The 26,748-nt window shown below is 44.0% G+C and overlaps 1 protein-coding gene across 3 annotated transcripts in view; it reads left to right on the forward strand.

The window, feature by feature from the left end:
* Positions 1 to 26,748, forward strand: part of NHSL2 (NHS like 2) — a gene marked incomplete at its 5' end in the record, with an annotated part of 228,837 nt that overhangs the window by 113,853 nt on the left and 88,236 nt on the right. The window lies entirely within an intron of this gene.

A 26,748-nucleotide genomic window follows, 5' to 3' on the forward strand; every position in this document is an offset into this window, starting at 1 on the left:
ACTGTTCAGGGGCCAGGCTCCAGTCTCTTTCAGGAGAGACTGCTGTCAGATGAGATGGATCCACTCTAGTGCCAACAGCAACAGCACCTATTATGTCCTTATCGGGTCATCTTGGAACACTGGAGGCTACCGATTCTTCTCTCTCTCTCTCTCTCTCTCTCTCTCTCTCTCTCTCTCTCTCTCTCTCTCTCTCTCTCTCTCTCTCTCTCAGGCTGGATGTACAGGAAAAGACAGATAGAAACAGCCCACATAGAAGAATCAACTGCCATATTGGGGAGCCAGTGTACCCCCAGATACAGTAGAAATGGACAACAATAAGCATCTAGCAGGCATTTCATTGCTGGATTAAGTAGACAAATAAGTACATAATGAATCCTGAAATGAGTCCTGGGAGATAGGCAGAGCAGAGCTTAAGAAGTCCTGGGCTCCCCTTAAATCTGTGTCACCAACCGAGTTGATCTTCTCTGTCTCTTCCTCTGTGCACTCCTCTTGTACCTAAAATCACTAAGCCCCTGTCTGTGCAATAGAAACCTGAGTCCTTAGAAACTAAACGTCTTGCCTGCTATCATGTAAGCAAATTTAAAATCAAACCCCAGAAGACCCAGAAGACTTCACATGCGCCCTGGCCTGCTGGGGGTGCAGCTTATCCAAGAGCCACTGGATGTCCTGAGCAGACAGATGGCTGGGACTGGCCAGGTCGCCCCCTGCTTCCCTGGCAGGGTTGCTAGCACCTATCTAAGTTTCTCAGAAGTACTGTTGTCCCCACTAGCACCCCTCTCATGGACATTGCCACTCAGCTTCAAGGTTATTTCTGTGCCATGAAAGGAGTGGAGAGTTGCATGTTGTTTCCCAAGGCTATGAGGGTGCTGTGTTTGATTATCCGTGCATGCCTTCCGTCTCACTGTGGCTGCTCCTGCACTCTGGTGGTGAGATGTCATCAAGATGAACCCTCTAGTTCCTTCGGGGAAGTCTGCTGCCCACTTCATTATGACCTTGGGATTTATCAGTTCCTTTAAAAATAAAGCAGAACCCCGAAGCAAAAGGCTCAGCTGTACAGCAAGAAGACGAAAGCAGGGAAATAGAAAGTTCACATGAGGAAGGTTGGATGTCTGCCTTGTCCTAGAGATCAATAGAGAACCTGAGTAATTTCATATCACTTCAGTCAAGATTGCTCCCTATCCTGTGTGTTTGGGGGGTTATGGTGTGTGTGTGTGTGTATGTGTGTGTGTGTGTGTGTGTGTGTGTGTGTGTGTTGTGTACTTGATTTGTTGTCTTTTTGTACCCAACTTGGTTTGTTTGAGGGAAGCTAAAGTTTTCATAGACTATTTTTTCAATGTGGAAAAAGCCATCTCTTCGATGTAAAGCTGAGAAAATTCCAGTACAAGGATCCAAGTGAATGAGGCTTCTGCCCAAGTATGGGAAAATATTCATCCATCTCGCCCCTTAATTAGAAAAATGGCCTTCCAAGTAGTGAGTCATGCTGCCCACTAGCAAATTCCTCCATCCCTAGCCAATGCTCTAGGGACAAGAGAGGTGAGTGATGGCAGTGGCTATGACACAGAAAAGACAGGAGAAGGGACTTGCATTCCTGATGTCAACAGCTCTGTGGCCTAGTGTTGCCTGCTCCTCTGCCAAAAACAATTCATTTGCCTAGCCGCAGCATCCAGGATGGTGATTCCATGTCTGAGTTCACCCGTGCATTCTGATAAGTGGGGTGTAGCAAGGGGCACATGGAATCAGCCACAGCTCTTTGCATGATCTGGGCTTTTTCTTTGGGGCGGGGGAGCATGGACAGTGAAAAGTGTAAAGCACGCTGGATCGTGAAGGCACGGCCAATATGCAGACATGTGTGTGTAACTACCACCCACTGCAAAATACAGAGAGGGCTTGCACAAGCAGAAGGCTCACTTTTGCCCCTTGCATCCAAGCTCTCTCACTTTACATTTCAGTATTTGTAATTGGTGTTGTGCTGGGAAATATAAGAAGCAGTTCTGCTGTGTGTGTGTGGAGGAGGAGGTGCCCGCCTTGCAGTGTTTCCCAACTTTATGGTGTAAACATTCCCACCACAGCTGGTTTCAGGCTACCGACAGCTTAACAATTGGCTCAAAAATATCTGGAAAATGGGAGCAGATGCAGAGGCTCACAGCTAAAGACTAAGTGAAACCCCACAAAAGAGGGGGAGGAAGGATTCTAGAAACCAGAGAGGACACCATGAGAACACAACCCACTGAATCAACTAAGCAGGACTCTTAAGGGCTCACAGAGACTGAGGAGACAATCATGGAGCCCGTATGGGTCTGACCCAGGTCTTCTGCATATATGTTATAGCTGTTTACCTTGGGGGGGTTGTGGGACTTCTAACTGTGGAAATGAAGAGTATCTCTGATGTTTTTGCCTCTACTTAGCACCCCTTTCCTTTTACTAGGTTGCCTTGTCCAGACGTGATATGAGAGTATGCACCTAGCCTTATTGTAATTTGTTATGCTCAGTTTGATTGATATTGCTCTTCTTTTAAAGAAAATAAAGGGGGGGAAACAGAGGAGTGAATTTGGGGAAGAGAGAAAATGGGGGGAACACTTGGAGATATGGAGGGAGGAAAAACTGTGATTGAAATGTAATATATAGAGAGAATTAAAAAGATAGATTGATTGGTTGGTTGATTTTTCTTTTTAATCTGAAAAATGAAGTTTGGTTCTGATGAGTCTGAGCAAGCTGTTTGTGAAGGGGGAAATCAAGGAGGTTAAGTACAATTATGTACCCAGTACAGTCTAGTGGACTGCAGTATGGGGTCTCCCCCATACTGTCAGCCCATTTACCTGGGGAAAATTGTTTACAGGATTTAGAATTATTACCAAATACATTAATCTACACAAATGACTCTAGAGTCATAAACATGAGCAAGTTACTGTAGCTTTATCACTCAAAGTGCTATACACTTTGAAGATTGATGTCTTTGTTGCTTTTTCTGCTGCTGTGACAAAAATATCTTGGCAATAGCATCTTACAAAAGAAGGATTTATTTTGGCTCACAGTTTAAAGGTATAATCCTTCATGGTGGGGAAGTCAAGGTAGTAGGAATTCAAAACATTTGGTCATATTGAGGCTCAGGAATAATAAAGCTATTAATGCTAATTCTCAGCCCATTTTCTCCTTTTTAATACAGTACAGGATTTCAGACCAGGCAATAGTGATGCCCACAGTGGGCAAATCTTCCCAGTTCATTTTATCTAATCTAAATAACTCCTCACAAACACACCCAGATGTTTATCTTCCAGATGTTTCTAAATGTCATTGAGTTGACAACTAAGATTAGCCTTTACAAAGGAGTAGCCAGGAAATCACATAGTAGTCCATTCTTTTTTAAATTTTTTTTATTAATTTTTTTATATATAAGTACATGTTGTTGTCTTCAGACACACCAGAAGAGGGCATCAGATTCCATTACAGATGGTTGTGAGCCACCATGTGGTTGCTGGGAATTGAACTTGGGACCTCTAGAAGAGCAGTCAGTGCTCTTACCTGCTGAGTCATATCCCCAGCCCTAGGGAATCTTATTGGGGAATGTGTTCCACAACTCCTTGTGGGTGACTGAAATTGAGGATGGTACTGAACCTCATAGAAACCACTTTCTTGAGTTTTCATTAGTTTTATGTGCACTCTGAACATGAGGATGTGTTTGATTTCAAACATTTTCATCACATTTATCCATTTCTACAGTCATCACCATGGTTGAGATACTGAGCTGTCCATTACCTCTAAGAACTTCCCCCTACCAATAAGATCTCCTTCATGCTATCTCTTGGTATTTGCACCTACCTAATTTGGGCTCATGAATTAAAGGAATACATCCACCATGCTGGTAAAACTTTATGAGAGGAGTTTGCTCACATTGGGGTGGGTAAGGAAGCAGAGACAAGGCATGAAGCAGAACCAAGTTATAAATCTCAAAACTCATCCTCCACTGACCAGGTCTTCCAAAGAGACCCTACCTTAGAAAGGTTCAACAACCTACAAAACAGTACCATCAGCTGGGGACCAAGTAGTGTTCAAATATAAAATTCTGTAGGGATGTCTCACATTGAAATCATAACAGTCTACCCCTTGCCTTTAGAGGCTCATGATCAGCACAAAATGCAAAATGCATTCAATCCAACTTTGAAAATCTTCATAGTTTTACACCTTATAACCTGTTCAAAAGTCCATACATAGCCTCTTCTAAGACTCAAAGCAGTCTTTTAACTGTAGGACACTGTAAAATCAAAAACTAAGTAACAAACTTGCAACATATAATGGCACAGGGTAAGTAAACACCTTCACTCCAAAAGGGAGGAACAGTTGTTGCATCTGGCAGTATTTTGTTCTTTTCATGACTGAGTAGCAGCTCATGACCCAAATGTAAGCATTCATTTTTGGCATGCACCTGTAGAAGGACAGCTGGGTTGATTTCAATGTTGGGACTTTATGAGATAAAGCTACTCTGAGCACTCATGAAATGGGTTTGTGTGTGACTATGTATCCATTCTTCTGGGACAAGTGCCCAAGAGTTCATTTGCTGAATTGTATGGCAATAGCATGCTTAGTTTTTTAGTAACCACATTCTATTCCAGCATTCCTGTTTCCTCTCACGTTTCCCACAACAATGGATGACTGATTTGGTTTCTTGACAATCTCACCAACACTTTGTGTGATCACTGGCCATTCTGATAGGCACGTAGTAATACACATGACAGTCTTGTCTTAATGTCCTTAGTCGCTGATGACTTTGAAAATATTTTCATCTCTTGTGTACATCTGTCATCTATATGTGATCTTCAGTGAAATGCTTGTTATGACTTTTGGTCATTTTCTTTTTTTTTCTTACAACTTTATTTTAAAAAGAGAAATACATGTACAGATTTTTAAAGCATTTTGGAATAACACTATATGAATATAATTTTGTCAATACTTAATTCTTTTAGAGGTTTGATAGCATGCATTGAAATCTTACTAGTTACCATAAGCATAGAGTACATTAGAACAGAACGTAACATGGAAACAGTCAGAGTGTTCTTGGTGTGTATAGATTAAACATAATGATTATTGAATACCAAAAATAGCCACAAGGCTGTATTCTTAGCTCTTGGATTATTAATGATTTAAGGTCCAGGTGTACCACACTCTGAGAGGGTGCTATACACTTATTTTTTCCTAAGAAGAACTGAGGCTTTCACTTTTTGGCCTTTGTTTTTCTTGAACTTCATATAGTCTGTGAGTTGTTTCTGGGGTGTTCAGAGCTTTCTGGTGCTAGTATCCAAGTATCAGTGACTGCATGTTATGTCTGTTCTTTTGTGACTAAGTTACATCACTCAGGATGATATTTTCTAGATGAATCCATTTTCCTAGGAATTTCATAAAACTTTTGGTCATTTTCTAACTGGATAGTTTTTTGTATTTGTTTATTTTTAGAGACAAAGTCTCACAATGTAGCTTTGGCTGGCCTGAAACTCTCTCTAGATCAGAATGAGCTTAAGTTCAGAGATCCACCCACCTCTGCCTACCCAGTGCTGGGATTTGTTTGGCTTTTGCAGTGATGAGCTTTGAGAGGTGGTTACTATTCCTTCGTTGGATATGCAATTGACTTTCTTCTACTATTTTTTTTTCTTTATTGTATTTATTTTATTTTACATGTATGGGATTTTGCCTGTATATAGGTCTGTACACCACTTTTTTTTATGTCCTGCGCTCATAGCCAGAAGAAGGTGTAAGATCCCTGTAAATGAAGCTACAGAAGGCTGAGAGTTGTCATGTGGGTGGAAGGAATTGAACCTGAGTTTCTGAAAAGGCAGCCAGTGCTCTTGTGTGCTCAGCCCTTAAATGCAGTTCATGTTGCAGTGACCCCCCCAACCACAAAATTATTTTTATTGGTACTTCATAACTGTAATTTTGCTACTATTATGAATTGTAAGGTAAATATTTTTGGAGACAGATATTTGCCAAAGAGGTCACAACTCATAAGTTGGTACCACTGCTCTAGCTCCCTCTAGTCTAATTCATCTTTTCATTCTCTTTATATATGCAAAAGAATTCATTTTGAGGTTCAGTTGATAAATTTTTCTCTTATGGCTCATCTTTTCCCTTGCGAATCTAATGAATTTTTGTGTAACTCTACATTTCAAATATTTGTCTTATGTTTACATCTGGCTTATATTTTTCCAGTTGATTTTCCTTTCTTTTTCTTTTTTCTAGTCCTAGGAATTAAAACCTATAGCGTTGGATGCCAAATATGCTCTATCACAGAGCTGTATCTCTGATGCTTTGTGTTTTTATTTTGTCTTACTAAGTTTCCCAGGTTGGACTCAAAGTTGTGACCTTCCTTCCTCAGCTTCCTGCTACCATGCCTAGTGGAGTTACTTTTATCTCTAAGGCATGAATTTTAGGTCAAGCCTCTCTCTCTCTCTGCTCATGTATACGGATTAATTTGGCTCCCTCTGTTGAATAGATTATCCTTTCATCAAATCGTTTTGCACCTTAGTCAAAGATCAGTCGGGTATAGTTTGTGGCTATATTTCTTGATAGAAATTGCATTAAACCTATAAACAAATTTAGAAAAAATTCATGTCTGTAGGTCTTGAGTCTATGAACTTAGTGTGTCTTTTCATTTATTTATGCCTTCTGTTTCTTTCCTAAGCATCAAGTGACATTTAGCAAAATGAACATTCTCTGAAAGAATATCTTGAGACAAAGTCTCTTGCATCTAGGCTGGCCTGGATAGATAAGGATGACCTTGACCTTGACCTCTGATCTGCCTCCACCTCCCAAGTGCTGGAATGACAGGTGCACAACCATCCCTGAGTCATTCAACACTAGGGTCTGGAAGTCATAGTCATAAGCATGCTCTTTTCTTTGGAGTAGCTGTAAGTAGTAAGTAGGTGTTTTTAAGTTGGCCCCCACATACAAATGCAGTTGTCTTTCTGTATCAGCTAATTAAAATCCAACTTTGCTGAACTCATTTATTAGTTCTAAGGGTTTTGTGTAGGTTACTGGGGATTTCCCATGTCAATAATTCCATTGTCTTAAAATAGGGATCTTAGTTTTCATTTTTAACATGTACCCACTTCCTTTATTCTTTGTAATTGCATAGCTAGGCTTCCTAATATTGTGTCAGGTAAGAGTGGTGAGAGTCGGGCCATGGATGTAGCTCCATGGTGGAGCATTCAGTTACTAAGTATGAGGCCCTGGGATTGGTCCCCAGCACTGAAAACTCAAATTGTAATCAAAGGCATTCTTGCCTTGTTTCTGTTCTGCTGAAACACTGACCAGGGAATGAAGAAAGAACAGAAGCCCAGAGATATGACAGCGAAGGTGGCATCTAATGGTGGTCTACTACTGCCACAACCTGGAACATCTGACTGGATGAGGGGTAGGGGTGTGGGGTGTGGGAAAGATTGGCTCTTCTCAGTATGAGGTCTCTGTGGGTGAGCAGGCTATAAACATCTAGGAGAGAAAAGCTGCAGTTGTTACTCTTTGCACAAACTGATCAATAGTGCAGAAACACCCGTGCTTGGACTCCAGAGGAAAAGCTCTGCCTTCCTTCTGAGCTTCACCTGGGTAAGGATTCTGTACTTTCATGGGGCTGAAGCCTTAGAGTCCTTTGTATGTGTCCATGTTAACAGCACACATCCACTCAGGACTCCCTCCGATTTCCCCTTTCTCTCCTCTCACACACCTTTCTTTGCTTCTTGGATTTTATGGTGCTGGGGAGAGAACCCAGAGCTTGAGACATGCTGGACAAGTGCTCGTACTGATGAGCCACAACCCTAAGCTCTCATTAGTGTTCATTAGTTCATTAGTGTTTTGGGGTTTTTTATTTATTTTTTTAAATCTTCTATTACTTTGGTAAGCTTTTCTTTTTTTTTCAAGAAGTGCTAACTAAAGCATTTTGTGATGATTATTAACTTTGTTACCTGGTAATTTATACAAGTCTTAGTATTGGCTCTAAAAGTGGTCCCTCAGTGGTGACAGTGTCCACCTACTTCCTCCTTGGTCTCTCACCCTGACTTTTCATAGGTAAGGAATGAGAGGTACCAGGCTATAGGACATTCAGAGAGTCACTCACAGCCAACTTTTTGCCCAGTTTTGTACCAGCAGGGCTCCCACTCAATCACAGCCACTGGGAAAGGACCAACTTATCACTGTAGACGGCTAGAAAATGCTGATCAGCCTTTAACACAGAATCCAAATCAAAAGCTCAAAGATGACCATTAGGGTTTGGCATAGTGATGACCGTCCAAAATTTCAGCACTTTGTAGGCAAAGGACTGTCATGAGTCTGAAGTCAGCTTGGACCATATAATGAGTTCTAGGCTAGCCTAGATTATACAGTAAGACCTTCTCTCAAAAGCCAAACCCCAATTCCCAATCTATTTGTCAGCAGACTTGTATCCCCACATGCAAGGCACAGGAACTTGGGGGTCACTGTCTCTGAACAAGTCACTTGGCTTATGTACACCCTAAGTGCATCCTTATGGAGGAAGAAGAGAGTGGCAGCTCCTTTCCAGAGCTGGCAAAAGCTTGCATGGCCATGCTCTGAGATAGCCTCTGCCTGTGCCTGCTGCACCAGGCCCTGAGTAATGGGCAAGGGAATGACATAAGCTGGGGCAGCCACAGACAGCTTTCTGCCAAGTTTCAAAATTATAAACGCTTTCAAAGGGATAGCAAAGTAGGGAGAAAAATGTCATAACGAAACATTTTGCCACATTTGCTAAAGATCTTTTCTAAGAAACAGCTTATTACAGATCCAGCTGTGAAACCCACCCCATCTCAGCTTAGATACAAGTAGTCAGTAGTCCAAATTAGTTGTTTCTAATCTCAATGTCTATGTCTCTCATTTCCTTTCCTTCACCTCCCCCACACACACCTAATATAGAATCTCATCTCGTATGTTTTACAACTTTATATAAACAGCATCATATTGTGTTTGTATGTTCTTCTGTAACTTTATTTTTATGCTTTGGCAATTTATCCATGCAGACACATTTTCATTTTAATTGCTGGATGCTGTTCTGTAGCACTGTACCGCAGTGTGTCCGTTCTCCGGTCAGGGTGTGACTGGGTGGTTCCTCCTTGCCTAGTGCACAGTCCCCAGCCCTGATAAAGGACAACAATCAGTACTGACACACCGCCTAATTCTCAGACATTGAGCTTTCCTCTCATTGTCCCATCATGTAGTTGCAATGCCAGTATGAACTGCTCTTTGGGGTAACTGAATAGGTCTACAACTTCAAGTTCAGTCAAGTTTAGTAGCAGGTTCACTTCCAACCAACAATCCCTACTTGGTGTCTGTGAGAAATTTCAGAAAGACCTGTTTGTGGTCTGGCCTCTTGGCTGGGAGTGGGGAGCTAGTTACATCAGGTCAACTGGGACCAGTATGAGGTTGTCGTGGATACTTATAACTCCTCTACAAAGACCACACACAGTTAGGACTCATGTCTACACCTTCTTTGCCCATCCTCGACCTTGATCTCATCTCACTGTGACCTTATTGAAATTCCTCTTGTTCCTGTCACTTTCACATCCACCCTCGGCAATATATCCGACCCCCTCAGAGTCCTGCCAGTCTTCATGAAGAAGCCTGCAGCCCCAAGCACTATGAGTAAAGAGTAGCTGGCTGCAGCTGAACTCAGCCGAGCTCAGCTCACCCACAGATGGCCTTCAGTGGAGGGCTGGAAATTTGCTTTTTCTTTCAGGAGAATGTATTCTAATCTTTCTCTGAGGGGGTAGCTGAAGAAATGGGACCTGAGTGCGAACACATATCCTCTGTTCTGGTCTCTATTTGGGATTTTTGTTGTTTTTGTTTTGTGCTAGTGATGTGTTCTATTGTTGAGCTTTGCCCCCAACCTCATATTGATGGATTTTACTTGACACCTACTGTCATATGCATACTCTCTTAGACTTACAGTACCCGAAAGGACACATGTTAGCTGTTTACACTAAGTCACTCAGCCTACAGGTACCCATTCACACTCAGCAAAAAAGTATTTTTAGTTTTGTATGATGACACTCAGAGAGAGTCACTTACCCTCAATCTCAGACCTAGAATATGCTGGAGGCAGCATTGTACCCCAGAGTTACATGGATGGGATGACCCTTAAAGCACTCCAGTCCCAAAGTAAAGTTCAAGTGTCACTCTGCAGGGTCAGACGTGCTTCATTTTTTGCTTTCATGAACATCCCATAACTCTTTTTTTAAAAAAGATAATATCCATGATTTTGCTCTTAATATGAAACTTCCTCATCCCTGGGTCTCCAGCTCTTAGCACAGGCCCTCCTTCACCCATAGAAGGGTTGCTTGGATACTTGTTGACTAAAGGATGAAACGACTGTTAGTGCACTGTTGCTGTCCTCAAACACACCAGAAGAGGATGCCAGATCCCATTACAAATGGTTGTGAGCCACCATGTGGTTGCTGGAAATCAACCTCTGGGAGATCAGTCAGTGCTCTAAAATCTCTATAGCCCCCTGGATACTATCTTAGTCGCTGATCTACTTCTGTGAAGAGACACTATGACCATAGCAACTCTTATTTTAAAAAAGGATTTAATATGGGGCTTGCTTACAGTTTCACAGGGTTAATCAATTATCATTATAGTGGGAGCAGGCCCATAGGCAGACATGGTGCTGGAGCTGAGAACTTTATATCCTGATACACAAACAACAGAGAGAGGAATAAAGAGGGCATGGGCCTGCCATGGGCATTTGACATCTCAAAGCCTACCCCAAGTGACACACTTCCTCCAACAAGGCCACACCTCTTAATCTTTCTAATCCTTCTCAAGCAGTGCCACTCCCCGATGACTAAGCATTCAAATATATGAGCTTAGCCAACGAGGGCCATTCTTACTCAAACTACCACACATATGAACATGGAATTTTAACATAGTAGGTAAGTGACAGTGATGGACTATTTATTGAACAGATGATCTGTGACATTATGATCACAGTACCTTACAGAAACATCTTAAAGGAGGAAGGCTTTATTTGGACCCACAGCTGAGATTTTGGTGCATCACAGGTACACCCGAGCAGAGAAAGCAGAAGATAGGACACAGGAAAAAGGGAGTATGACTCAGTCAAGCCAATAAAATGGCCACTGTTAACATGGAAAGATGGACCTTGCGATGTTTAATCTTCTTTGTAAACCTAATTTTGTAATTCTAAATTTAGAATCATCTAGGAGGCACGCCTCTAAATGTATCCGTGGACGCATTTTCAGAGAAGTTTAACTGAGTAGGAAAAATCTACACTAAAAGTGGGAGGTACCATCGTATGGGCTGGTTGCCTAGACATCATAAAATAAGGGAAAAAAAACCTGACACATGCCCTGCCATTCAATTCTCTCTTCCCTCTGATCTGTCCAGATGTGAGCCAGGTCCCTCTGCCACATCTGTGAGTTGCTCTTGTTCTACTGTGCCTTCCCTTCCATGATGAACTGTATAGCCCACCCAACCGTTAGCAAAAATGTACCTTCCCTCCCTTAAGTTGTTTTTAATCAGATTTTTGGTTACAGCAACAAGAAGTGTAACTAATACAGGCCATAGTACATATTGTTTCCTTACTTTGGCTATCCCCCTGCCCCAAGATGAATTTCTCTGTATAGTTCTGGCTGTCCTGGAACTCATTCTGTAGACCAGACTGGCCCTAAACTCAGAGATCCACCTGCTACCTCTGCCTCCTGAGTGCTAGGATTAAAGGTGTGCTACCAAATCCAGCCCTACTTCAGTTTTAGCCTGGTCACACTTTACACCCATTTATATAACCAATTTATTAGCATTTATCATCCTAAATGGAAACTCTTAGGTAAATATAAATCACACTACAGCCTGAATACAATGTGTATCTTTGCAAACTCACCCATGTGAATTTTCAGCTCTGAAATCAATCACTTCTCAAATGCTATTGATGCTATTATTGCTAGGGTATAGACCATTTCTTGAACATGTCCTGAATGTTATCAGAAACTGTGTATTTTACTTAGTCTCTGTACTAACCCCATGAAGTAAACAATGTTATTATCCCCATTTTACAATATGAAGAAACTGTGGCAGTACAACTTTTTTTTCACTTAAGACTAAAGTCACACAGTGAGTGACAGAGCTGAGATTATAGCCCTCCAGCCTCGTTTTCATTACACATTGCTTCCTTGGAAACAACTAGGGTTCAAACCCAGGTGTTTGCCATGCCAGACAAATCCTGTACCGCTGAGCTAAATTCCCAGATTCTTTTTATTTGTTCCTTCTGGTTTTGTTATGGTTGATGATGGTGGTGGTAATTGAGACAGAGTATGTAGGCAGGCTGGCCTTGAACTCTATATCCTCCTGCTGCAGTCTAAGTACTGGGGTCCCATTTGTATGCCATCACTGCCAGCTCAGAGACATTTTCTTAGAGGCCTCATGACCTCCTCTTGGCTATTGTGGTCCTGTCCCTTTTAGGCCACACATAGTTGGTTATTTTGGCAAATATTTACTCTCCATTTCACCTAGGGTCTACATTCTTCAGCCCTGCTGCTCTTCCAGGCAAATGGAAATTCAAATAGGCTCTTCCTTAGTAAAAGCTCTACAAGCACAATAAACTGAGAAAGCTGTGCAGAAACCAGCTTGGACCCCTACTTGCACCCCTCTGTTCTGTTTGTTCTGTCCACACTTAACTGGCCTTCTTTTGTGTCACACACTCAATATGTGGCATGGGGTTGACAGAGATGAGTGGCCCCCAGCCTCTGCCCTTAAGGAGCTACCAAGTTATTTAAGCAGCTGGTAGGAGCAAGTTGATAACATGGTGAGTGCTGTGATTGGTGAGCACAGCCAGTGGCGAGAAAACAGATCAGCCCTGGGTCCGGTAGACTGGGACTCACGGCAAGACTGCTTCATGGTTGGAAAGTGACTTAAAATTCTTGCCCTTCTGGATTTTCGCATGCTCCGGGCTCTCTCAAAACAAGAAACTAGGATTTGGGGCAGCTCAATGAATCCAAGTTCGGTGTATTTCTGTATTTCCTGCCCTGGTCAGTGATGGTGAAAGTTCTATTCTCTAAAGAAGACCCCTAGACCCCTCAGCATGAGCATCAGCCTGTGTCCCTGCTAGATTGCCAGATTGGACCTCATATGGTTGGGGTCCAAGACAACACCAGATTGCATAAGAAAAGTGAACCAAAAAACTTCCTAACTGATATGGCCCTAGTAGCACAATGTGCTAGAAACTCCTATATGCAGATAGAAAATCTTAATGGTCTGTGGTACACTTATGGGAGGTTGCCAGGTAGGGAAAAGTAGGATCCAGTGAATTCTTCAACCTTCCAGCACAAAATAGGTGCTGACATTAAATTATAGTTATGCCATGGCACAAAGAGTCCATCTGTATAAAATATCAAGGGCCAGATACTTTTGAAGAAAACTCAAGCGTAATTTGGTACAGATGTCAATATCTGGAGAACTGGGCATAACCTTTAGAATAGGTGAACAGGTCATCACCTACATACAGGCCCACATATGGCCTGTGGGAATAAGAAGAGTCCCAAGACTGAAAGGTGGGCTTTCAGGAGCCCCAGATGCCACCTAAGACTGAAAATTGGATGTACATCCTTTGTGGGGTGTGGATGGTCTTGACTCATATGCTGGTCAGGAAAGCTGACTCTTTGTGGCAGAGTCAAGAAGGCACTGTGGGGCCTATGGTACTCAACTGGCTTTTTGTCTTTCCATATAGCACTACTTGTTTCATCATTGTGACTGAATACCGGACAAGAAGCAATTTAAGATAGACAGGGCTTCTTTTGGCTCATGGTTCCAGGGTACCTCATGGTGGGGAAGGCATGGTGGTGGGAACATGAGGAACCTGGTTATATCAATTTAGCAGTCAAAAGCAAAGGGGGGGATGTTAGTACTCAGATGGTTTTCTTCCCTTTCCTTTTTATATGGTCCTGGACCCCAGGAAATGGAATGGTGATGCCTATATCCGGGATGGATCTTCCATTTTCAACTAAACTTTTCTAGAAACGCCATCAGAAACACACTCAAAAATGTGTCTCCTCATTAATGTCTGATATATTTTTTAATCTAGTCAAGATGAAAATGAAGATCAACCCTCACAGCAGTAGACATTGTTAACAGTCCTCCTTGGACTACAGGCATTGGAGAAGGGAACTGTGACCAATCAGGGTTGATTCACATTTTTCAAGAATTGGGCCTGGTTAAGCAGGAAGAAGGGCTTGGACCATCTGGACTGCAACAGGCCCAGATCAAGCAAGGGATAACATCTAAAACTAACCTCTTCTCTAGGTATTTAAGGTGGCCATGCATGCCTTTTTGTACAGTGCTCTGACCACATGCCTGCAAGGTACGCAATTTGCGTTTAAAAAAGCCTGTTCAACTGCTTTATTTTCTGATGTTACTGAGAATTGGCAAGTGCCAGGGCCACAGACTAAGCCCCTTTAATGACAGGTAAAAACACCTAGACAGAGCAGAAAGCACTGCCTTCTAGATCCCCTCCCCCACCCTACCACTTTCAGGGAGAAGTCTCTGTTCATGACCAATGAGAATCAAGGATGCCTCATGGCAACAGAGAGGCTGACCTCCTATTGGTCCTGAGATGTTGCTAAGCGCTTTCATTGGTCAATTCTTGAAACTCCCTGGGTCCTGCATTCCTAACCTTTTAAGGTGATCAGACTGTCTTTGCTGCTGGGCCTGCCCTCAACCTTATCTGATAGGTAAAAGGACAGTCTTTTCGACAACGGCTGGCAGCCTGTCCTCCTCCACGAGTGCAGAATGACTCTGGATTGGACAAATCCATCTTGAAAATTTGAACAGCTGGAAGGTAATTCTACATACGTAGAAGACCAGGCCAAATGCTGGAAAATGGAAGAAAGTTTACACTTTGTAAATCCTCAGTCTTCAAAGCAGAGTGTAAAGGACTGTGGTGCGTCCTGAGGGCTGCTGTGAGAGGCATCCCACATCGCACTTGGCCAGTGTGAATGCAAGCTGGCAGTGTTCCTTATCACAAAGGAATCTGGTCCAGGCCCTCCTCTTCCAGCGCTAGCGAATGCAGAAAGCTTATTAAACTTGAGAGCCTGCTGGTGCTAATAAACTGGCAGAGCCATCTGGATTCTGCTCCCAAATCCTGCGCTAAGAATCATGCTCCAGGGGCGTTTCAAGGAGAGAACATGCGGAGCAAAGGTGCAGGGATCACCTTGGCTCCGTGTTTCTGCTCCTTGGTGTCTGTGATGCAGGCCAAGGCCCTGTTGCTGGCTCAGAGGAAGACAGAGATAGAGCAAATAAACAGGCACCGGCTACTCACTAGCATATGTCTTTTTCCATTTCAGCCCAAACAGCATTACCAATTTAATAATGCTATCACTATCATCAAGGACATGCAGATGGGAAAGCCAAGGAGGCAGACAGGTTAAGTGACTCATCCAAGGTCACGTATGTATCAATGGCAGAGTTGAGATTAAAAAACCCCAGGGAAGCTGAGGGTAGAATTCAGCTGTAGAGTGTATTTTCCTATCACCTGTAAGACCATGAGTTTTAACCCCAGTGCACTCATGTGTACACACACACACACACACACACACACACACACACACACACACACACACACGGAGGGGGGAAGGATGGAGGGAAGGATGGAGGGAGGGAGAGGGAGGGAAAGGGGGAGAGGGAGAAGACAGAGAGAGGGGGAGGGAGGGAGAGAGAGAGGGAGGGAGGGAGAGGGAGAGGGGGGAGGGAGAAGGGAGAGAGTTTATTTCATCCAAATTGTAGTGTAATGCATGTATAGGAGCAGCTGTCATGATCTTAAGGATGTAAAGTTGAAATGTGATTTTTGTTTTGCTTACCCCAGCCCCCCACCTCACTTCTGTATCCTCGTTGCTCACCATCCTGTGACCAGGAACCCTCACATTTCCCCCAGGCTCTGTACCATCTGTCCCTCTCCCGTTTGGCTTTCTTTCTCGGTGGTTTTGGCAAGGAGAAGGGAGCTGGTCTTTATCAGTCATGCATAGGCTGTCCACAAATGGCCCCTGTGAGGCCACCAACACTAGGGAGAGAATTGCTCTGCCCCATTTCCAGGACCTGTACACTCTCAGGAAGCAGTGGCTAGGGCCACAGCATGAAATGTTTTAAGGATGGGACATTTGCCAGCAGCTCTTAGGTGACAGAGGAGTCCGTTGCTCTGGGGCCTTTCTTAAGGTCCACCTGCTAGTCACCAGTACCAAGAGCAGCACCATGAAAGATGGTTTAGCTCAATGTGTATTTGTCCCTGAAAACTGAGTTCAGGGAGTCCAGAGGCCATCCCAGATTTCTCACAACTGTCATGAGGCTCAGCATGCAGGGCTGAGAATGGAAAATGTGTTCTTCACACTATGGTACCTGGTGATAGTACCAGCAGCCCTTGGGACAGTGTGGTCCATTCACATCAGTAGAACAAGTGCAAGGGAAATAAGAGAGAAGCCAACTGTGTTAGGAATCAAAGCCACCAACTGCCTCACAGAGGAATGTGCCCCAAGGGCTTCAAAAGTCAATTTTTAGACAAACCCTATTGCCACCAATATTTAAACTGGCTGTCTGTACTGATTCATTGTCTTTGAACCACATACTCGTGGTGACAGGTGACATTTACTGAACATCTGCTGTATGACAGGTGCCAAGCTAAACACATTTTTTATTAACTCGGTCCTCATGACAAACCTATTAGAGAGATACAACTTTCTCATGATACAGATGGGAAAGCTGATGCTCAGATTAAGTGAGTTCGAGGCCAGCCTGGTCCACATAGTGAGTTTCAGGACAGTCAGGGCTACATAATGAAACCTTATCTCAAAAAAAAGGAGGGCAGCTGCCATCTGAAGTCAAAGAGGGTCAGGAACTGTGTTGGGAATGTGAAGAGCGAATGCACTCCTATCCATAAGCTACTAATATTCTTAAAATCTCAAACCTTTGCTGCCTGAGTTCTGGGGAGGTGTGGTCGCTGCATCACCACAGTTTACATGTGTGTCCCTAGGCACTCTATGAAGAGAAGAGGGGGTTTTCCGCCATAGCATCACAGGACATGACGGAATTTCCTTTAGGTAACACCAGGAGGCGCAGCAACCTGTTTCTGGCCTGTGGAGTCTTGTATTTTTGTTTTGTTTTGTTTTACTTGACTTATTTGGGCATCCCAAACTGAGGTGTCGAATACACAGAGTCTTTGTACTTAAGGTAATAGAGGTTACTGGAGAGATAAGGGTTGTCTGTTGGCTCTGGGGATCTCCCTGCTGGAGAAGGTCCTGCTGTGGTACAGGGCGAGGTGGACTTGCAGGAGTTGGGAAGCAGGGACAGCAGCAGTTCCCCAACAGGGAGTCCTCTGCTAAGCGATGGGAGACTAGAGAGAACCTAATTTTGCAGAATGCTAGTGTTGGGGTTAGAGCTGCTGTGTAAAGTTGTGTAAGCTGTGTCCCGTGCAAAGTTGAGATGAAGCCCAGGTCCAGTAGTCCTATGTCCTGGGCAACTTTGTCCTAATTCTCTCAAAAGCATCACGTCTGTACAAGGGTGGCCAGAGCCCATCCCTTCTTTATTAGCTGATGTCCATTTTGCTTATTTAACCCCATTCCCAACACCTATTTGTCTCTGTGCAGACTTTGTGATGCCTAAGACTTCAGGCTTATTGAAGCTTACTTCTCTACTGTCCCATATCCCTTTATCCTACCGATCTTTCTATCCTATCCCTCAGGCCCCAGCTCCCAGCCCTCAGCCCCCAACCCCTACCTCAGGCAGAGGTAGGGATTCTCTAGAAACATGTGCTTTGGCACATCTGAAAATTTTATTCCTTGGACAACCAAGATATTGGCAGAGTTGGGACACTGAGGTGTTGTCCCTTCCCCCTTGGACCTTTCACTGTCCCCTTTCAGTCACTGGGCATGCATTTACTGAGCAGCTGCATGGTTTGGGCCCTGCTCTGGGCACAAGGCCATTAAAAAACAGTAACAACTAAATATTCCTGGCGTTTAAGGTATAGTTCTAGCATGACCCTCTCTCCTTGATTTTACCATCCTTATTTCTTGCTCGGGTGCCATGGAAGCCCTCCTCTTCCTCTCTTCCAGAAGCATCCCCCCCCAAAAGGCTGGACCTTGCTGCTTTAGCTTCAGTGCCAAGACCCTGGGTATTCCATGTGGGGGAAAACATACGTAAATTTTGTTTTTGTATCCTGGCTTGGCAAGAGCCATAGGGCACTATGCTTTGCCTAGGGGATCTTTCATGCACTCCATCCTGTTTTCTCAATTGAGTCAGCTTTGGCAGTTAAGAGGAACTGTGGCTGGGGACCCAAGCTCTAAGATATAACATTTATTAACACCCATGTAGTCAGTTGTTTTTCCTGTTATCCTTCCTACCCCTGACTCTGGCGTCCTTCAGTAAGAGACATGGACTCAGGGTTGTAGAGATACTTCAGTGGCAAAGTGTACCTGTTGATTTTGCAGAGGACCTGGGTTCAGATCCCAGCACTCTCATGGTGGCTCACAGCCATCTGTAACTGCAGTTTTAAAGGAGGCAACACCGATCTTATGATCTCCTTGGGCAACACAGAAATACTCATACACACACAATAAAATCTTTTTTAAAATTGTTAAGAGCAGTAGTCTGGGGATGGAGAGATGGCTCGGCGGTTAAGAGGTCCTGAGTTCAATTTCTAGCAATCACATAGTAGCTTGGGGATCCAATGTCCTCTTCTGGTGTGTCTGAAGACAGAGACAGTGTACTCACATACATAAAATAAATAAATAAATCTTTTTTTAAAGTAAATAAAAGTAGCCATGGTCTTGTATTTTCCACATAAGATGGTGGCCAGTTCTCTGTCTTTTATCTTTCCTGGTTCTTTTCTTTTTTTTCCTTAGAAGTTGCCAAGAGAAAATTGAAAATATAGCAGATGACCACCCCCACACCCAACATGAACAAATATTAACATGTGTTGTTTGTCTGTGATGTTGCAGTACTGTGCATTTAAACCTGGGGCCCTGTGCATGCCAGGAAAGCTCTACCAACTGAGATACTCTCCCCAGCCTACGCATGGTGTTTCCTAGCGAAACAAAACATTCTGGGTACTGACATCCTGCCCCCCCCCACCCCGTGGAATGTCCTAGATACTGCCAGGCCCTGTGATCACCTTCTGGCCAGCTCTCTGTCATCTGGCCTTCCCCACACCACCAGGCCACTATCATTTTAGATTTCTCCCAGCACAGCATGTCCAGATCTAGTTCCCCAGCTGGTGTTAAGACTGGATTGGTCCAAGCAAACTGCCAGCATCACCTGCTCTGCCCCAGGACACAGCCAGGAAGTCCCAGGTCCTTTCAGTGGGCCTCTGACTACAGGTCGAATCCCGTTATCACCTATGTGCACTTTTGGAGTCACTTAGTCACATTCTTTCCCTCCCCTCCAAGAAGTCCACTGGATTCCCAAACTTTGCCTCAATGATACTTTATCTTGACACCGGCCAGACAAGTTCTACCTGCAGCTCATTCTATGCTCTCGTCCTTTTATTTTCTCATCCTCGGGCGTCTACAAAGCAAATGCAAAGCCTCTCGACTCTAATTTGGAAAGCAGCTTTAGCCAACATGGGTCTCGTTCTCCCTGGTGGATGACCATGCTTCCAACAAAGAAAACAAATGCCTGCTTCGTGCCTACTGGGCTAGCTGTTGAGCAGCAGCTCAGCCAGGTGAGGGCGCTGCAGGGTGGCACTTGGGATGGGAAGGGAGGAAAGAATGCTTGGCTAGAAGCCTCTGAGGAGGTTCGCCCCTTAAAGCCTCTGAGGTACATAGAACTGGGGAGGCTGGATATTTTCTCAGAGTTTCTATCTCTTGCACCCAGCACCAAGTAGAGGGGAGAATGAGCTTGCAGTAAGGCGAGCTAAGCACTGAAAGAGTGGAAACTGAGGAAGGAACGCCATGCCTCAGCTGGGTCACGAAGGCGCTGGGAGTAGCCTGTGATTTCTAAACCAACTGGTTTGAGAGTAGCTTGGGAAGTCCCAGGATTTCTGGCAAAGGGAAGGTCTTGGCTGCTAGAAATGGTCTGTGAAGGGCAGGAGGGACAGGAGAACATGGACAGGGTCTTAGCTGCATGTCAGCCCTCTGACTCTTCTCCTTACAGGCAACTGTGTCCCTGTCCCTCAGCCATTCCTTGTGAATATAGGATGCTCCAACCTGACCTAACCAGCTGGGGCTTGTTGCCCAAAGGCTTTCAGACCTGTTGTTTTCTGTCTGTGCAGAAGGGAGGCCCCCCTCCAGGTTGCAAATGGAAAAGGCAGGCAGGACTTCTTCCAGGCTCTCATTCTGTCTTAGTCTGGCATTGAGTTGGCCTAACAAGGATGCAGCCCTCCCATGGCCTCTCCCCTAGACATTTCCTAACAGGCGGCAGCTCTAGAAGAGAAGCATTTCTCTCTTATTAGCACCTGTTGAAGGGGGCCTGCCTCTCAAGAGAAGGCTGGATTTTTTTATGTACAAAATCCAAAGCTTTGAGGATGTGATGATAACCTGTTTCAGACTGTTTCTCACCTGGTGGGAGGAAGGGAAAGGAGAGTACCCCCTCCACTTTAGGATTGGAGGGGAGCCATTGTCTAGGCCATATAAAGTCTATGATTTTACAGAGGTATTGCTGAGGGCAATGGCAGCGTTCAGTCACAGCCAAAGCTGCGTGTAGGGAACACTTTTATATCCAACACTTAAGAGTCAGAAGTAGGACGATCTCTGTGAGTTTGAGACCAGCTTGGTTTACCTATCCAGTTCCAGCAGACCAGGGCTTATATAGTGATATCCGGACTCAAAAACAAACAGATCAGAATCATGGCCAAGTGGTGGTGAAACGGTGCCTGTGAGGTCTTCTTCCCTTCCCTTTGCCTTCCTTCACTTCCAATTCCTAGCTCACCCGATTCATATACTCCTACACAACCTTCAAAGCCCATTCTGAAGCGGTTTCTTTTATAACGTGCATATCACATAACCCCCAACATGGCCTGGAGACTCTTTGTAATAAGTGCCTCTGATTATTTGAGGAGGACTCTTCTGCATTGTCACCTCACTGAGAGTCAAGTAATATTTGTGATAGAAATTAATAGTCCTTCCGAGTAACTGGAGCAATAAAGTTTAGGTCTGTCTTTCCTTGCCAGAACAAGAGCTTGAGACAAGGGGCTTCTACTGAGCCCTTGAAAGGGTGCACCAACGGAGACTTATTGTGAGCTGAAGCAACACTTAAAGACTTGGCCATCAGGATTTCTTGACGTGGCCTCATTGAGCCTCTGCTTACCTTAATTCAGACTGCAGTAGGTATCAGGGGCTAGGGGTCTGATGATTCTGCAGCCCTCTTCCCAAGGAGTTGCTGGGATGATGACAACTCTTCCTCTGAACAAATATTCCTATATGCACGGTGTGGGAAGCGGAGCCCCCTGCCTGCCCATGACAACGGGCAGCTTCTGGTGCCATTGTTTTTAGATCAGTAGAATAAGATTTAGGAACCCCACCCCCACCCACAACTGTCAACTTCCCAATACAACAAGAACATTTTCCTGTTCTTTCTCCCCAGGGCTTCTCTTCTTGGTGGGGAGCACTGGGTGTGGAAGCAAAGCCCTCCTGCATGCTAGGCAAGTGCTCTAGCTCTGAGCTGTAGCCCCAGCCTCTAGGTAGGAGTCTGAGCTGAGCACCTGCAGTTCCTAACAGCTTCCCTTTCAGAGAACACAGGTACTCCTCTGATCTCTCTGCGCTATATTTTTTTTTTACTTAGAAAAATAAAACGTGTTTCTTTTTACTTTTTGTCATAGATATCATTACTTAAAGCTCTTTGTGTAGGACAGGTAGTAATCCTTTCTGTCCTCTGCTACAGACATTATCTCCTAGTTTGCTACTTTGATTTTTAGGGTATTGTACTTTTGGCTGTGCTAACTTTTTTTAAAAAATGATGTCATATATGCTAACATTTCCCTTTTTGATTTCTATGCTTAGAAGTTTAAGCCTTCTCACAGATTGGATAAGTACTCACGCGTAATCTCCTAGAGTGCTGAAGGCAATTTCATGGGTGGCCTAGAGTGCTTCTTTTCTAACCCCCAGGCATCCCTCCCCACCCCTCACTTAACACAACTCACCCTTCTTTGGAGGCACAAATCAATTAGGCTGGGGTCTCAAATATGCTAATGAGGTCAACCCTTTCCCCAACTCTCCTCATTCTTTCAGCCCCTTTGAAAGGGGACAGCTTGAGATAGGTACTTCTCCCAAAGGACTGCCTCATTAGCAGGAGCAAAGACATAGAAAAAGTGCAAAGCAACTTCCACCCTTTCTCTCCTCCTTTTTACCGATCCTAAGCAAGCTTACTGAGATCCAAACCCAGGGTTACCAGTTGATGAAAGGTCTTGGGACTCTAACCCCTCAGACTTGAGAAAAGTCACGTGGCCAGTAGCCAGAGTTCCCCCAGCAACCGCCAGGCCAGGGCACTGCATCTTCTCCATTGAGCCAGCACGGTTGCCATGGGAACATGAGTACTAAATTGCTTTGTGAGTATAGAAGCTGAAGACCTCAGCTTTGATGCACATAGCCCAAAAATCGATTGACCTCCAATTAGGTTTTTGTTGTTTTCTAAAGGCATCTTTCTGTTTTCCTCTTGCCTATATGCCTTCTGAGGTCTGCATCGGAGACTCAAATATTTGGCTCCATTTGCTAGTATATGTATATATATATAGTATATATATATATATATAATATTATACATACATAATTTAATACCTTGACTTATTTCAAAAAGGATTTAAGGTGGCTTATGAAAATGCACCCAATACTTGGAGCCAAAATTTGATGCAAGAGAAGGATGAAGCAAAGAGTAAACAAGGATGAGTTGGAAAGAAGTAGTAAGCGACTGGATGTCAGGATGTCCCTGTGTGATAAATGAGAGTCCCAAATGTGGCTCTTAGGCTTTCATGGTAGATAAGGAAAATGGGCAGCAGAATCGTTACAAGATTTACAGATAAAAACAAATCAACTGATTAATAGAAGCTCAAGCATTTCTAACCTTGAAACTAAAGTTTGCTTTTCTCTTGTAGACTCTAAAAAGTGATGTCATTTTTCTACCCCCTATACCCAACAGATTACTTAAACCAGTTCAAAGTGAGACTAACTTCCGTATATGGTTTTGTTTCCAAACTTCTCCACTTTTATTATTGGTGTTTATAAATAATGAGTGTACATTTCTGGTAATGTCAAAAGAGTAGAATACAATACAGCTTTTAAAATGAGTTAACCAAGGCTGGGAAGATATCTCAGTCACTAAAGTGCTTGGCATGCAACTATGAAGACCTAGGTTAGATACTCAGCACCTGCTAGAGATCTGTGTTTAGTGATGTAGCTTGTAATCTAAGTGCTAGGAAGGCTGAGACAGGACCATCCATCCCTAAGGCGCACTGGCCAGCCACCCTAGCCTAAACAGTGAGATCTCCAGGTCCTAGTAAAAGAGTCTGTTTCAAGAAAAACACGATAAGGCTGGGAAAATGTCTTAACAGATTAGAGCACTGGCTGCTCTTCCAAGTGGTCCGTATTTATTTTCCAGCACCCACATGCTAGCTCACAACTGGCTGTAACTCTAATCCCAAGGGACCCAATGCCTTCTTCTGGCCTCCAAGGGCACCAGAACATGTGGTACAAAGACATTGCTTGCACAGAACATTAATTAAAAAAAAAAACATTGTAACCCTCAGGGTATCTTCCATGCCATTCTGCCACTGAGCTATATTCCTGACTTCAAAAATATTTTTAAATGAGTAACAATATACATCAGCACGCTAAAATAGAAGGATTAGAAAAATACAGGAAAGAAAATCTTTTTCTTTTCTTTAGACAAGATCTTATCATTCTATATAACTCTGGCTGTCCTGGAACTTGCTGTGGAGACCAGGCTAGCCTCAGACTCGGCAGAGATCCCCTTGCCTCTGCCTTGGAAGTGAGGGGGGACTATAGACATGTACCACCAATTCCAGATTTTTTTAGGGAAGGTTGTATATATCCAGGGTACTCAACCTAGAACTTCTGACTACTAAGCCAGTGCCCTCCCACTGAGCTCTACCGCCTGCCTGCAGGCTTATTTCTCATGCAAATCAGTGCGGCCTTTCTGCCGGACAATATTGCAATGCATTTCAAAAGACGTTAAAATGTGCATACCCTTTGATCTGGTAATTCTACTTTTTCCAAATGCATACTAAAGAAATAACCAGAAAGAAAGCCCAAAAATTCATGTACAAAATTGCAAATCAAAACATTGGTTACAGGGGCTAAGGAGATGGCCCAGTAAGTAAGTGCAGTGGCTACTCTTTCAAGAGGACCCTGGTTTGATTCCCAATACCTACATAATGCCTCACAACCATCTGTAACACCAGTTATAGGGAGATCCAATGCCACTCTGGCCTCCAAATACTAGATGTGCACATGGTTCACAGATATAAACATAAAATAATTAAATTTTAAAATATTACTGGGAGCTAGAGAAATGGCCCAGCAGTTAAGAGCATGCACTGGCCCTTCAGAAGGCCTGAGTTCAGTTTCCAGCATCCACACTGGGTGGCTCCCAAGTGCTGCAACTCCAGCTCCTTGGGATAGTCCTACACCTCTAGCTTTTGCAGCCATCTACGCTTAGATACATAGATGTACCACAAATACACATGCATATACATAATTTAAAACAATACAACCCTTAAAACTATTTATTTTGTGTGCCGTGTGTGCACATATGTGTGTGTGTGAAAGAGTTGGTATGCATATGTCATGGTGCATGTGTGAAAGTCAGAGAACTTGTGCCTCAGTTTGCTCCTCAGGACCTTTGACCACCACACGCCTGCCACTGCACGCTTCTTTCCCCAGACACATTTTAAATGTGGCTTTCCAAAAAAAAAAAAAAAAAAAAAAAAAAAAAAAAAATCACTGGCTGTGATGCATGCCCTCCAATAAGATGGGTAAACACATGTGTATGCAGTTGTTTATGCAAAATTCTGCAAGACCAGTATATCCTTCAGATACGAGAAACTGTGTGGCTGTTAAAACGGTACAAAGGCTGTGGTGTCTCTTGGTGGTAGAGTGTTTGCCTAATTTGTGCAAGGTCCTTATGGTTTGATTCCCAGCACCATAAAAAAAGAACAAACTAGCTGCTTGAAACACAAATGGAAAGTTCTATTTATCATCAAACTTCCCAGACTGCACTATAATCTCTGTTGTGTGTCCTCTCTGTGTCTTGGATCCTTCTTTCACTGCAGTTCTAAGTTAGCTAATACGTATTGTGTGCTTGTCTAGTTCACAATGTGCAAGTCTGGATGGATGCTAACACCCATCCTTGCACTCGCTACCATTGTACACTATCCACGAAAGAAAATTAAAGCTCCCAGTCTAATTGAAAAGTAGCTTTGACAAAGCAATGGAAGAGGCGCATTTTATTAAACCGTCACCCCTGTGCACAGGTCATTTTAATATCCTGTGTGAAGAATCAGAGAGCTTAGAAAGCAATGCCACCGAGCCGGTTGCTCCTCAGCTAAGCCCCAGGGGTGGCAGAGACAAGAGCTCAACAGGCTTCTTTTCTGTGGGACATCAATTTCAGTTGGAAGGACGACAGTAGTTCGACTTGGGTATTTGACAGACATTCTTCTTCTCCAAGATGAACCAAGTGAGCCTGGAGCTTCAAAGAAACAGCTGAGGGGATTTGTTACCAAAGATAAGGTGTTGTAATCTTTTAACTGAAGATGCTGAATTTTTGAAAACCTGTTTCTGCCACTGGAGCCTTGGCTGTGTCTCAGAATTTAAGGATGCTCTTTCTGCCCCTTAATTCTTTATGATCTGTTGGGATTCCCAACTCCATCTTAGATGCAAGGGTCGCTTCTTGTACTGGCTTGCTAGGGTCCCGTGCCTGCACCTGTGCACACAGTCTTCACCCACAGCCTATCATGTACACCTTGGCCATGAAGTCGAACACTCCCTTGATGTCAGACTAATGCATCAGGAAGACTACCACTGCAGAGCAACACAGGTGTGGCAAGACATGACACAAATCTCCAATGTCCGTGCTTGCCTGTATCTCCGGCACCAGTCTGGGCCCTCTGTCTGCCTTACGGCTTTAGTCTCCCCAAAGCTAGTGAGCTTTCAGTAGCACGTCTCCCCTGCCTCTCAGCCATAAGTACAGCACCCAAGCCCATGTTCATCCTTCAGTTCCCACACTGCCCGTCTTCCAGGCTCCCTAAGTCGGAGACATCGGCAGTACTAGTGCTGCCTCACCAGTGAGATCTGCTCTCCGTCCTTCATTTTTGTCTCCACTCATGGGAGGCCACCTTGCTTCTCATTCACCCCTCCCAAAGCCCTTTGGCTGCTTTTCATCCCCCTCCCATAAATGTCCCACACAAAGCCACCATTGGCATTTACAGACCACTCCCTAACCCAGAAGTTTCCAATTATCTTGCCCGTGAGATTCATACCCCTTCTCCTGCCATCTACAGGCATGGCTGGGCTGGGGTCTCGTCCACCTGGCTGGCTTGCTTCCTCTGCGTCACAACAGGGACCGTCATCCTATTTTACATCATCACCTAGGAGCTGCCTCTCCAATGTTCATTTTATTGGCAAAATTGTTCACTTTTTATTTTTAAGGGTCCACAGTCCTTAGGCACCACTCACATGCTCAGCATTAAATGACATAACCAGCCCCCAAAACGAATTCTGTATCACCTTGTCTTCTTTCCTTTTTTTTCCTTTCACTCTT

The sequence above is a fragment of the Micromys minutus genome, assembly GCF_963924665.1.
Source record: "Micromys minutus genome assembly, chromosome: X".
Lineage (NCBI taxonomy): Eukaryota > Metazoa > Chordata > Mammalia > Rodentia > Muridae > Micromys > Micromys minutus.